The sequence below is a fragment of the Heterodontus francisci genome, chromosome 18, assembly GCF_036365525.1.
Source record: "Heterodontus francisci isolate sHetFra1 chromosome 18, sHetFra1.hap1, whole genome shotgun sequence".
Lineage (NCBI taxonomy): Eukaryota > Metazoa > Chordata > Chondrichthyes > Heterodontiformes > Heterodontidae > Heterodontus > Heterodontus francisci.
Window position 1 is genome coordinate 3,108,960 of NC_090388.1, and position 12,704 is coordinate 3,121,663.

Genomic DNA, 12,704 nt, shown 5'->3' on the forward strand with positions numbered 1-12,704 from the left:
CTTTCAGGTCCATAGCCCTTCATCAGATGACTTGCTAATTGTTTCTAGCATTTTCTGTATTTATTTCTTGTATTTCCAGAGCACCTTTCATGTCCTCAGGATGTCCCAAAGAACTTTACAATCAATTAAGTACTTTTTAAAGTGTAGTCATTGTTGTAACGTAGGTTACATGGCAGCCGATATGTGCATAGCAAGATCCCACTAACAGTGATATGATGACGACAAGATAATCTATTTAAGGTGTTGGTTGACAGATAAGTATTGGCCGGGTACTGGGAAATCTCCCCAACTCTTTCTCGAATAGTGTCCTGCAATCTTTTCAATTACCTGGGGGGCTGATGGGGCTTTGATTTAATGCCTCATCTGAAAGATGGCACCTCCAACAGTGTAGCACTCCCTCAGTACTGGCACTGAAGGTTCAGCCTATATTTTGTGCTTAAGTCACTAGAATGGGATTCAAACCCACAACCTCTGATTCAGAGGCCGCTGAGCCACAGAGAACACCTTTCTCCAGTTGTGGATGCACTATGATAATCACATTCATGGTCAATCAAGGATTATGGATTTAAGAACTCCAAAAATCCACCGTCTTCCATCAAGCTGAGCACTCCAGACATATCCAAACTGATAAATGTCCATTTACTGAAGCATGACTATGTTTGTCAGCATTCACTACAGGCTTGATAACTGAGGTAGAAGGACCTTTATAAAGCTCAGGACATAACGATGAATTCATTTCTTGCAGGTTAGTATCTGGAGATCTTAACCTCATGGACCCCGCCCCCCCCCCCCCCCACCACCAACAATATCACTGGTTGGAATTATTTCCGCTCCCACAGTCGTGTGGGTCTTTGGGATATTATTTGTATGCTATATTATTTATGGTATTGAGACCCTCTGGGAAAGTCATGCCACAGAATTCTTCGTACATACATATAGCCTGCAGACTGGAGTCTAGCCATCTGCTGGGAGATTACGGTATATTTTTCTACATGATATACATCCCTAGTTGGCTCTTGCAGGAACTCTCTGAAATGTAAAGATGGGAAGATAAAATAAAAAGTCCTCCCTGTTTATTGCTGCTGAATTACATATGCGAGGCAGCATCTTCTCTCTGTCCAATCAGACACAAGGACTGAGTGATGCAGTGGGCTCTCACTGGAGGGATTCCTGAAGAGCTGCAGTGTGTCAGGGCTGTGTTAAACAGGCTATGCCCCCCTCTCCTCATCTATAAAGACACTTGCTCTCAACTGGAGGAGGCAACTGAGTTTTAGCCAACCCTCTGGCTAGCAGAAGCAGAAAAACGTGTCTTCCTTTTTTTGTGTGTGTGTCTCTATTTTCCAGATACCTTCAGCTCAATAGCTTTTCTGTTTTTGTTGTTGTTTTAACAAGAGGATATCGTTTCAGGTAAGGCGATGTTGTTATTCCGCAGTGTTGTATTGGTTGTGAATGCTGGAAGTGCTGCTATTCGGAAGTGTGTGTGTGTGGCTTTAATTAATGTTCCCTTTCCGAATCTGGTACAAATGCAAGCTTGCAAGCGGAGCTGCCTGGATTCTGTCAGGATAGGATCGCTCCCTCCGGGATTCCTTATCCAGGATGATTGAGACGCACTCGGGGAGGGAGTAGCCAGTGAAGCCAGTGTGTGCCCAGAAAGTTGGTGGATGACAGCACGAGTGTCGAAACTGTAATCAGAGGAATTAATGCAGACTGTAAACCCGGACACAGCTGTTTGGTTGGCATTGTCACTATTAACCAGGGAGAAATTTGCTTTGGTGCCAGTGTTGTGGTTTCAGCTGGAATGTGCTTTCTGCTCCGCATTGGTTTAAGGCTGTAATAAGGAACGATTAGCAATGACATTAACCCAGAGCAATGTTTCTATCCCTGACTTAAATGTGAGCATCCGCCCGGTTTCAATCAAGAGTCAGCGTGGGGAGGGTTCAATAAACGTGGAGACGGTGTTTTTGTCGAATTCCAGACTGTTGGTGTGTTACACAAATTAAAATGTGCTTCTCAGAAAAGAGCCATCGGTCGTGATTGGTGACAATCTGTAATTCAATCAGGGAACACTCACACACTCACTCCCCCCACACACACTCACTCCCCCACACACACTCACACTCACTCCCTCCACACACACTCACACTCACTCCCCCCACACACTCACACTCACTCCCCCCACACACTCACACTCACTCCCCCCACACACACTCACTCCCCCCACACACTCACACTCACTCCCACACACACTCACTCCCCCACACACACTCACACTCACTCCCCCCACAAACACTCACACTCACTCCCACACACACTCACTCCCCCACACACTCACACTCACTCCCCCACACACTCACACTCACTCCCCCCACACACACTCACTCCCCCCACACACTCACACTCACTCCCACACACACTCACTCCCCCCACACACACTCACACTCACTCCCCCCACAAACACTCACACTCACTCCCCCCACACACACTCACACTCACTCCCCCACACACACTCACACTCACTCCCCCCACAAACACTCACACTCACTCCCCCCACACACACTCACTCCCACAAACACTCACACTCACTCCCCCCACAAACACTCACACTCACTCCCCCACACACACTCACACTCACTCCCCCCACAAACACTCACACTCACTCCCCCCACACACACTCACTCCCCCACACACACTCACTCCCACACACACTCACACTCACTCCCCCACACACTCACACTCACTCCCCCCACACACACTCACTCCCCCACACACTCACACTCACTCCCCCACACACTCACACTCACTCCCCCCACACACACTCACTCCCCCCACACACACTCACACTCACTCCCCCCACAAACACTCACACTCACTCCCCCCACAAACACTCACACTCACTCCCCCACACACACTCACACTCACTCCCCCCACAAACACTCACACTCACTCCCCCCACACACACTCACTCCCCCACACACACTCACTCCCACACACACTCACACTCACTCCCCCACACACTCACACTCACTCCCCCCACACACACTCACTCCCCCACACACTCACACTCACTCCCCCACACACTCACACTCACTCCCCCACACACTCACACTCACTCCCCCCACACACACTCACTCCCCCCACAAACACTCACACTCACTCCCCCCACACACACTCACACTCACTCCCCCCACAAACACTCACACTCACTCCCCCCACAAACACTCACACTCACTCCCCCCACACACACTCACTCCCCCTCACACTCACACTCACTCCCCCACACACTCACTCCCCCCACACACACTCACTCCCCCCCACACACACACACTCACTCCCCCCCACACACACACACTCACTCCCCCCACAAACACTCACACTCACTCCCCCCACACACTCACACTCACTCCCCCACACACTCACACTCACTCCCCCACACACTCACACTCACTCCCCCACACACTCACACTCACTCCCCCCACACACACTCACTCCCCCCACACACACTCACTCCCCCACACACACACTCACATTCCCCACACACACTCACTCCCCCACAAACACTCACACTCACTCCCCCTACACACACTCACACTCACTCCCCCTACACACACTCACACTCACTCCCCCCACACACACTCACACTCACTCCCCCCACACACACTCATTCCCCCCACACACACTCATTCCCCCACACACACTCATTCCCCCACACACACTCACTCCCCCCACACACACTCACACTCACACCCCCCACACACACTCACACTCACTCCCCCACTCACACTCATTCCCCCCACACACACTCACTCCCCCCACACACACCCACTCCCCGCACTCACACTCACTCCCCCACACACACTCACACTCACTCCCCCTACACACACTCACACTCACCCCCCCACACACACTCACTCCCCCTACACACACTCACACCCACTCACACTCACTCCCCCACACACACTCACACTCACTCTCCCCACACACTCACACTCACTCCCCCACACACTCACACTCACTCCCCCACACACACTCACACTCACTCCCCCTACACACACACTCACACTCACTCCCCCTACACACACACTCACTCCCCCACACACACTCACACTCACTCCCCCACACACACTCACACTCACTCCCCCCACACACACTCACTCCCCTACACACACTCACACTCACTCCCCCTACACACACTCACACTCACACCCCCACACACACTCACACTCACTCCCCCCACACACACTGATTCCCCCCCCCCACACACTCACTCCCCCACACACACTCACACTCACTCCCCCACACACACTCACACTCACTCCCCCACACACACTCACACTCACTCCCCCACACACACACTCACTCCCCCCACACACACTCACTCCCCCCACACACACTCACTCCCCCCACACACACTCACACTCACTCCCCCCACACACACTCACTCCCCCCACACACACTCACTCCCCCCACACACTCACTCCCCTACACACACTCACACTCACTCCCCTACACACACACTCACACTCACTCCCCCCACACACGCACACTCACTCCTGCCAGACTCACACTCACTCCCCCCACACACACACTCCCCCCAGACTCACACTCATTCCCCACACACACACACACACTCACTCCCCCACACACACACTCCCCCCAGACTCACACTCACTCCCCCCCCACACACACACACACTCACTCCCCCCAGACTCACACTCACTCCCCCCACACACTCACTCCCCCCAGACTCACACACACTCCCCCCACCCACACACTCACACGCACTACCCCCAGACTCACACTCACTCCCCCTACACACACACTCACTCACCCCACACACTCACCCCCCAGACTCACACACACTCCCCCCCCCCCCACACACTCACACGCACTACCCCCAGACTCACACTCACTCCCCCCACACACACACTCACCCCCCAGACTCACACACACTCCCCCCCCCCCCACACACTCACACGCACTACCCCCAGACTCACACTCACTCCCCCCACACACTCACTGCCCTCCCCCCAACACACACACAGCCTTTTGCTATCACTGATCAGTCCCAGATGAGTGATTCCTCTCAGATGAGGAAGTGCAGAATGAAATCTCCGGGCTCAGGGAGCTGGAAAAGGTGCAAACACTGCCCGAAATCAGCGGAAAGCATTTGGCCCGAAACTGCAGACAGATGTCGCCTCCCGGAATAAATCGTTTCTCTGCTATCAAGGGACATGTTAGCTTTCATATCCTTTAGTTAATATCCATCAGTGACCGGGGAAACGATTATCAAACTGAATTTAATTCAGACTCTTTGCATTGGTTTTTAGAAGGCAGGATTCGTATGTTCGTATTCAATATTGCAGAGTTGAATTCTGGACACAGGGACTGTGCGAAGGTCAAGGATATTTCTTATTGTCACTGTCTTGTTATCTCTGCCTATAATATGACACATTCATATTTATTTACTGATTTATTATCCTGGTTTAGATTTCATTACCCACTAGACACACATGGGCTTCTCAGCCTAGGTATAACTACATAACAAACCAAACAGTCTGCACAAATGTCACTAAATACAAACTGTGGGACAAGTCCAGTGAAGCTAGTTACAGAGGAAAAGTGGAGTGTCAGTAATATTAGCAGATCCCTGCACTGCCAACAGTTTACAGAGTAGGGGAAGCAATTTTGTCAATTATCAGCTCGTTAAACTTGCTCTTGCCTTAAGCGAGAATTCACTGCTATTTTACGTGGTAAATGTAAAGTACATCAGTACTAAGCTGATGATTTGGGATCAGGCTCAAGCAGAATTTTAACTGTTTTACCATTGGGCTTTACTTGGAAAGTGTGGCTTTGTTCAATCTGCATTGTCCTCAGAATCAAACATAGTGGGGAGCTTTTGAAATAAACCTTGGCTTTCAAAGAACAACATTTTTCAAAAATATTTCCTCCAATGTCAAGGAGGTAATCTTGACTTGGTTCGATAGGTGAGACGGGGAGTGATGTAAATAGACTGCTGACTCTTTCCATCACCAAGTCCAGCTCTATCCTCAACCTGCTAACAGCACAAATCCATGAAAACCTGGAGTGCGATCCTGGGCAGCACTGAAATACTGGGTTAGAGGCAGTGCAGGAATGAACAACTCAACCCATCTTTAGCTTAAGGCACAGCTGCTATAAGGAGAGGCTGAAGATCCTATTTATTCCGGAAGGGGAGTTATTGTTCAAGATTCTTGAGGGATTAGGTGAATTAAACCGGGATGACTTGTTTGAGATTGCTATTGACTCCAGAAACAGCTTAAATTCTCAGATGGAATGTGCACAGACAGCTCAGACTGTTGCACTTTCGACTGAATATGGTAAATGTGTGGAATGGATTGCCAAGGAATTTAGAATAACACTGGGGCTTAGAGGGTTAAATTGAGAACTGGTTGCATAAACCTGGTTTATATTCCCTTGAGTATTAAAGATTGAAGCTGGTCTGAATGAGGTGTCTAAAATATTAAACAGAGTTCAATAAGGTAGATACAGAGAAACTCGCCAGAAGTGCTGAGTGGATGATTCATTTCTGCCTCCTTCTGATGTCCCCAGCATCACAGATGCCAGCCTTCAGCCAATCTGATTCACTCCACGTGATACCAAGGAACGGCTGAAGGCACTGGATATTGCAAAAGCTATGGGCTGTGAAGACCTGTGCTCCAGAACTTGCCGCGCCCCTAGCCAAGCTGTTCCAGTGCAGCTACAACACTGGCATCTACCCTGCAATGTGGAAAATTGCCCAGGTATGTCCTGTCCACAAAAAGCAGGACAAATCCAACCCGGCTGATTACCACCCTATCAGTTTACTTCCGATCATCAGCAAAGAGATGGAAGGAGTTGGCAGCAGTACTATCAAGCGGCACTTGCTCAGCAATAACCTGTTCACTGATGGTCAGTTTGTGTTCTGCCAGGGCAACTCCGCTCCAGAATCATTACAGCCTTGGTCCAAACATGGACAAAAGAGTTGAATGAAAAGGTGAGGTGAGAGTGACTGCCCTTGACATAAACACAGCATTTGGCTGAGTATGGCATCAAGGAGCCCTAGCAAAACTGGAATCAATGGGAATCAGGGAGAAAACTTTCCACAGGTTGGAGTCATACCTAGCACAAAGGAAGATGGTTGTGGTTGTTGGAGGCCAATCATCTCAGTCCCAGGACATCACTGCAGGAGTTCCTCAGGGTAGTGTCCTCGGCCCAACCATCTTCAGCTGCTTTATCAATGATCTTCTCTCCATCATAAGGTCTGAAGCGGGGATGTTTGCTGATAATTGTACAATGTTCAGCACCATTCACAACTACTCAGATACTGAAGCAGCCTGTCTCCATATGAAACAGGACCTGGACAATGTTCAGTCTTGGACTGATAAGTGGCAAGTAATCTTTTCACCACACAAGTGCATCTCCAACAAGAGAGAATCTAACCAGCTCCTCTTGGTATTCAACGGCATTATCATCGCTGAATTCCCACTATCAACATCCTGGGGATTAGACCAGAAACTGAACTGGAGTAGCCACATAAATACCGTGGCTACAAGAGCAGGTCAGAGGCTAGGAATCCTGCAGCAAGTAACTCACCTCCTGACCTCCCAAGGCCTGCCCACTATCTACAAGGTACAAGTCAGAAGTGTGTTGGAATACTCTCCACTTGCCTGGATGAGTGGGGCTCCAACAACACTCAAGAAGCTCAATACCATCCAGGACAAAACAGCCCACTTGATCGGCACTCCATCTACCACCTTCAACATTCACTCCCTCCACCACCGATGCACAGTGGCAGCAGTATGTACCATGTACAAGATTCACTGCAGCAACTCACCCACGGCTGCTTCGACAGCACCTTCCAAACCCACGAACTCTACCACAAGGACAAGTGCAGCAGATACGTGGGAACACCACCATCTGCAAGTTCCCTCCAAGTCACACACCGTCCTGACTTGGATATATATTACCATTCCTTCACTATTGCTGGATCAAAATCCTGGAACTCCCTAACAACACTGTGGATGTACCTACACCACATGGACTGCAGCAGTTCAATGGCAATCTCACATCTCATGAATGGATACAAAAAAAACATGAACTCAATCTTGTCTCCATGAAACACATCCAAGATATCTAATGATTTTCTTTTGACTTATGCAGAGCGTACTCAAATCAGAATCATTTTGATAAAAGTACTTGTTACCTCTGACTGTTTCCCCCATGTCGCAAATTCCCTCTTACACCCATTATCTCTCACTAGGGTAGCAACAGAGTGCTTATCTTCTAGAATGTGTCCTCTTTGATGCAAAATGTTTGTTCATCTTGTAATATTTTTGGTAACCCTCAGTTTTATGCTGCTAAATGAAGCTGTGCATAAGATTTGGTAAAATTCTATGTCCTCAGTTCTGATTAATTCCACCTTGATTATTTTAACATGTAGGGGTGAATGGGAGGATGACTGAGTGGATACAAGCGTGGCTGGGCAAAGGGTGTAAAGGGTGTAGGGGTTGGCAGGTAGATAGATGGGTGAGTAGATGGGTTTGTGGATGAGTGATTCAATGGGTGGTTGAATGGATTGGCCAGTGTAAGTGTGGATAGATTGATGAATTGGTAATGTATTTCTATCTTTGTAGAGGAGGAAAATAATTAATAGATTTTGCCCTAATAAAAACAGAAAATACTGCAAATACTCAGCAGGTCTGGCAGCATCTGTGGAGAGAGAAGCAGAGTTAATGTTTCAGGTCAGTGACCTTTCATCAGAACTGGCAATTCTGATGAAAGGTCACAGATTTGAAACGTTAACTCTGTTTCTCACTCCACAGATGCTGCCAGACCTGCTGAGTATTTGCAGCATTTTCTGTTTTTATTTCAGATTTCCAGCATCTGCCGTATTTTGCTTTTATCATAGATTTTTTTCCCCTTTAATTACAAATTGCTCCATCTACTCCTGCTCCTATTTCTTATGTTCTTATCCACCATACTGATAGAACAAAAAAAAATATTGTCAATATGAGCAACATTATTCGAACCAAAGTGGAGCAGAGGTGAGTGTTACCATTGAATTCATGTGAAACCAGACAGTGATTGACTGGTAGTTACCCTATCGGTGCATTAGGTCGTAAGTAGTAAAAAGAATAGAGAGGCTGTGGAGATGGTGGAATAAAAGATTTACTAGGATGATACCAGAACTGAGAGGAACTATCAGGAAAGACTGAACAGCTAATGTTATCTTTCTTCTCGAAAAGGGAAAACTGAGGTGTGATCTGATTAAGGTCTTTTAAGTTTATGAACGAGTTTGATAGGATAGATTTAGAGAAGATGGTTCCACATTTAGGGTGGCCATAAATATAAGATAGTCACTAATAAATCCAATCAGGAATTCGTGAGAAACTTCTTTAGCCAGAGAGTGGAACTCAGTACTACAGGGAGTGGTTGATGTGAATAGTATAGATACATTTAAAGGGAAGCTGGATAAACACATGCGGGAGAAAGGAATAGAAGGATATGCTGATAGGGTGAGATGAAGTGGGGTGGGAGGAGGCTCGTGTGAAGCATAAACACCAGCACGGAGCAGATGGGCTGAGTGACTTGTTTCTGCGCTGTAAATATTATGTAAGACCATGTGATGTGTTGTTCAAACCTCAAGCTTGCCAGCTTAAAACCGTCATTTCAACTGTAAACTTAATTCTAGTATGAAAGGACGTATAATTCAGAAGTAATTCTGAATATTTTATACTGGGAGCCTGGATTTAGTTGTTTACTTATTTTATTATTTTGTTTTATCATGAAGTATATATGCATACATTGTACTTCACTATAAGCGTCAAAGGGAATAGTTTGAAGCCTTGTTTGTATCAAACAAGTGGAACGTGAAATATAAAACTCAGTTCTTAAAGGTGTAACAGATGCTGAACGTTATTAATAGCTCTTGTAGATGAGGATCAGGAGTCTGGGGCACTTCTTCATAGGCTCTCTATAGTTTTCTTTAACTCTGGCTTTTTAAAGCTTTGTGACTAGGTCAACCAAATCAAGCATGTTCTGACAGCTGTCTAGTCCGGAGAGAAAAAATCTGTTTTGTGTTTTCAAGAATGTAGTATCTGCATGTACTTGTGTGAAGCTGCTGATGGTTTGTCTCCTAAGGGTTGTAGGTATAGCACATGGTAATTGAGTTCCCATATCTAGACTTGCCTTTCAGTTGATGTCTTTGGTAAACAACCCATTGAAGCAGAATCAAGTTTGTGATGCTGGGATTCTTTATTTGATTGTGTTTGTGTTTTTTTTTTGGTTTTTAGAACTATTTATCCTTGAGTTACCTTCCTTCATTTCAATTTCTTGATTGAGCCTTTAGCTCAGTGATTGTATTCCCACCTCTGAGACTAGAAGATGTGGGATGTGAAACCCATTCCGAACAGTTCCAGTTGAGCAGAGACCAGATCAAAGCTCTGGGTTGACAGCCAGTGGAATACTTGTGTCTGTGGATGGGTGGGTGCTCCTGATTGTATGTATTATGAGAGCCCATAGGTTATTGACAGAGCATTCTCCTTGTGGCCTGTTAATCAGCTTGAAAACCCTACCATATTGACTGAGGGAAGGAGAGCGAAGAAATTAAACCAAGGGCTTCGATTTCTTCATGAGGCACAATGTGCAAGGCGGATGACTCTGATGACTTAATCTACTGACTTCTCCCCGCAACCAAAAAGGCACTGTTTGATTTTTCCCTTCACTGATATCACCTTTTGCCTAATTTATCAGCATTGGTGCTGGTTACTTTGTGGGAGCACTTTCACCACGTGGACTGCAGGGATTCAAGAGGCAGGGCCAGAACCATCTTCTCAGGGCAACTAGGGATGGGCAATAAATGCTGCCAACACCCACACCTGAGAGTGAATTTAAAAAAGAAACCTAGAAATGTCAGCAAATAAGGAGGCTATTCGGCCCTTGTTTTTTGTACTGAATTTATGTCTCTTCTAAAGGCTGATTTTACAGATTCATTATTCTGTTTTCTCCCTGTGCACTTTTTTAAGTAATTAGCAATATATTTTTCAATGCTGCCATCAATTTAGCATCCATCACCCCTTCTGGCAAAGCATTCTGATAACTCTGGATGAAAAAGTTTCCTTCTAATCCCCTTTGCGCATCCAATATTTACCTTCAGGTGCTGGGCTCTCGTCACTCACTCATATCTGTTCACTTTTGGTGGTCATGCTTTCCACTGTCTAGGCCCAGAGCTCCAGAATACCCTCCCTAAACCCCTCTGCCTCTCTACCTCTATCTTATTTAAGACCATTCATATGACCTACCGCTAAGTTTCAGGTCACCCATCCTAATATCGTCTTCTTTTGCTCAATGTTAAAATTGTTGTCTGATAATGCTCCTGTGAAGAGACTTGGGATGTTTTTTCATGTTAAAAGATTTATATAAATGCAAGTTGTTATATTTTCCTACCAATAGAAATACATTTTTTAACCTTTTGTTCCTTTTTCTGATTTTAAATGTTTCTTATTCCTTCCCCCGACCACCATCCTCAGCCTCACCACTGAGCTTCTGTGTTTGTGGTCAGTGAGTATAACTGTTGATAGATACACCCAGTCATGATTGACAGGCTCATGTAACATGCTCATACATCTCACTGCAGTGGTTGGTGAGGGAGAATGGTGGAAAGATTTCTGTTGTCTGTGGCAGCACCTGGCTTGGGCAACTCAATTGTTGGCTGTGTTAATCTGTTAATTGTGTTTCAATTAATTGATTATAGGCAGGTGGAGGTTGTTAATTGGGGTCTTGCCTGAGCACTTATCAGCAGACACTTACTGAGACTGGTAAAAAGTTTTGAGTGAGGAACTACATGTTTGTAATCCTTTTACCTGTACAATAAATGTGAAACTGAGTAAATATAGGCTCCACATTATCCTTCCACAACAAGCTTTCTGGAATTTAACATGGTAGCAGGCGATGCTTGTCTAAGGCTGAAGGTTGGAAACTAAGTATTTTTTCTTACATAGAAAATTAAAATCTCAAGGGCTATTGTGGAAAATATGGCAGAAAGCAAATGTAAATTGTTAGGGTATGATTACCCTCCGATGCTCTCTGAGTCTGAACCATATGACCAGTGGAAGAATGAAGTGTATATGTAGACATGGGTTACATCTCTACCAAAGAGGAAACAAGGTACGGCCTTGGTGTTGTCACTTCCTCCCAAAAGTAAAATCAGAAGTAACGTGTTTTGTGAACTGGATGCTTACCAGCTGGATTCTGATGAAGGGTTGGATCTTCTGTTAGAATTCTTGGATGAAATTTACAAGAAAGATGATCTATTGAATGCTTATGAGGCATGGTCAGACTTTGATAGATTTCAGAAAACAGATGGTTATTCAATGGAGGAATATATCATGGACTTTAACAGACTGGATAGAAGATTGAGGAAATTCAATTTGGAGATCCCTAGTTCAGTGCTAGCATTTACATTCTTAGATTATGCTGGGGTGTCACATATGGACAGGCTCTTGGTTCTAGCTGGAGTTTGATTCTTGGACAAAGACTCTCTGTTGAATCAAATGTCTGCTGCCTTAAATAAATTCCTGGGGGAACAGTCATTTCCTGCAGCCATGGTAGAGCAAGCAGGGCATTCTGTAGGGTCACAAAGAATTGAGGACTCAATGTTTACTAGATTTCAAAATGGTCCAGATACT

At 46.2% G+C, this 12,704-nt stretch overlaps 1 protein-coding gene across 1 annotated transcript in view; it reads left to right on the plus strand.

Annotated features, from left to right (window-relative positions):
* Positions 1-1,279: 1,279 nt before the first annotated feature.
* Positions 1,280-12,704, plus strand: part of syt1a (synaptotagmin Ia) — a 632,547-nt gene continuing 621,122 nt past the window's right edge. The window contains exon 1 of the mRNA XM_068050105.1: positions 1,280-1,407. The gene's annotated coding sequence lies outside the window, so the exon portion shown is untranslated. The remainder of the gene's footprint in view (positions 1,408-12,704) is intronic.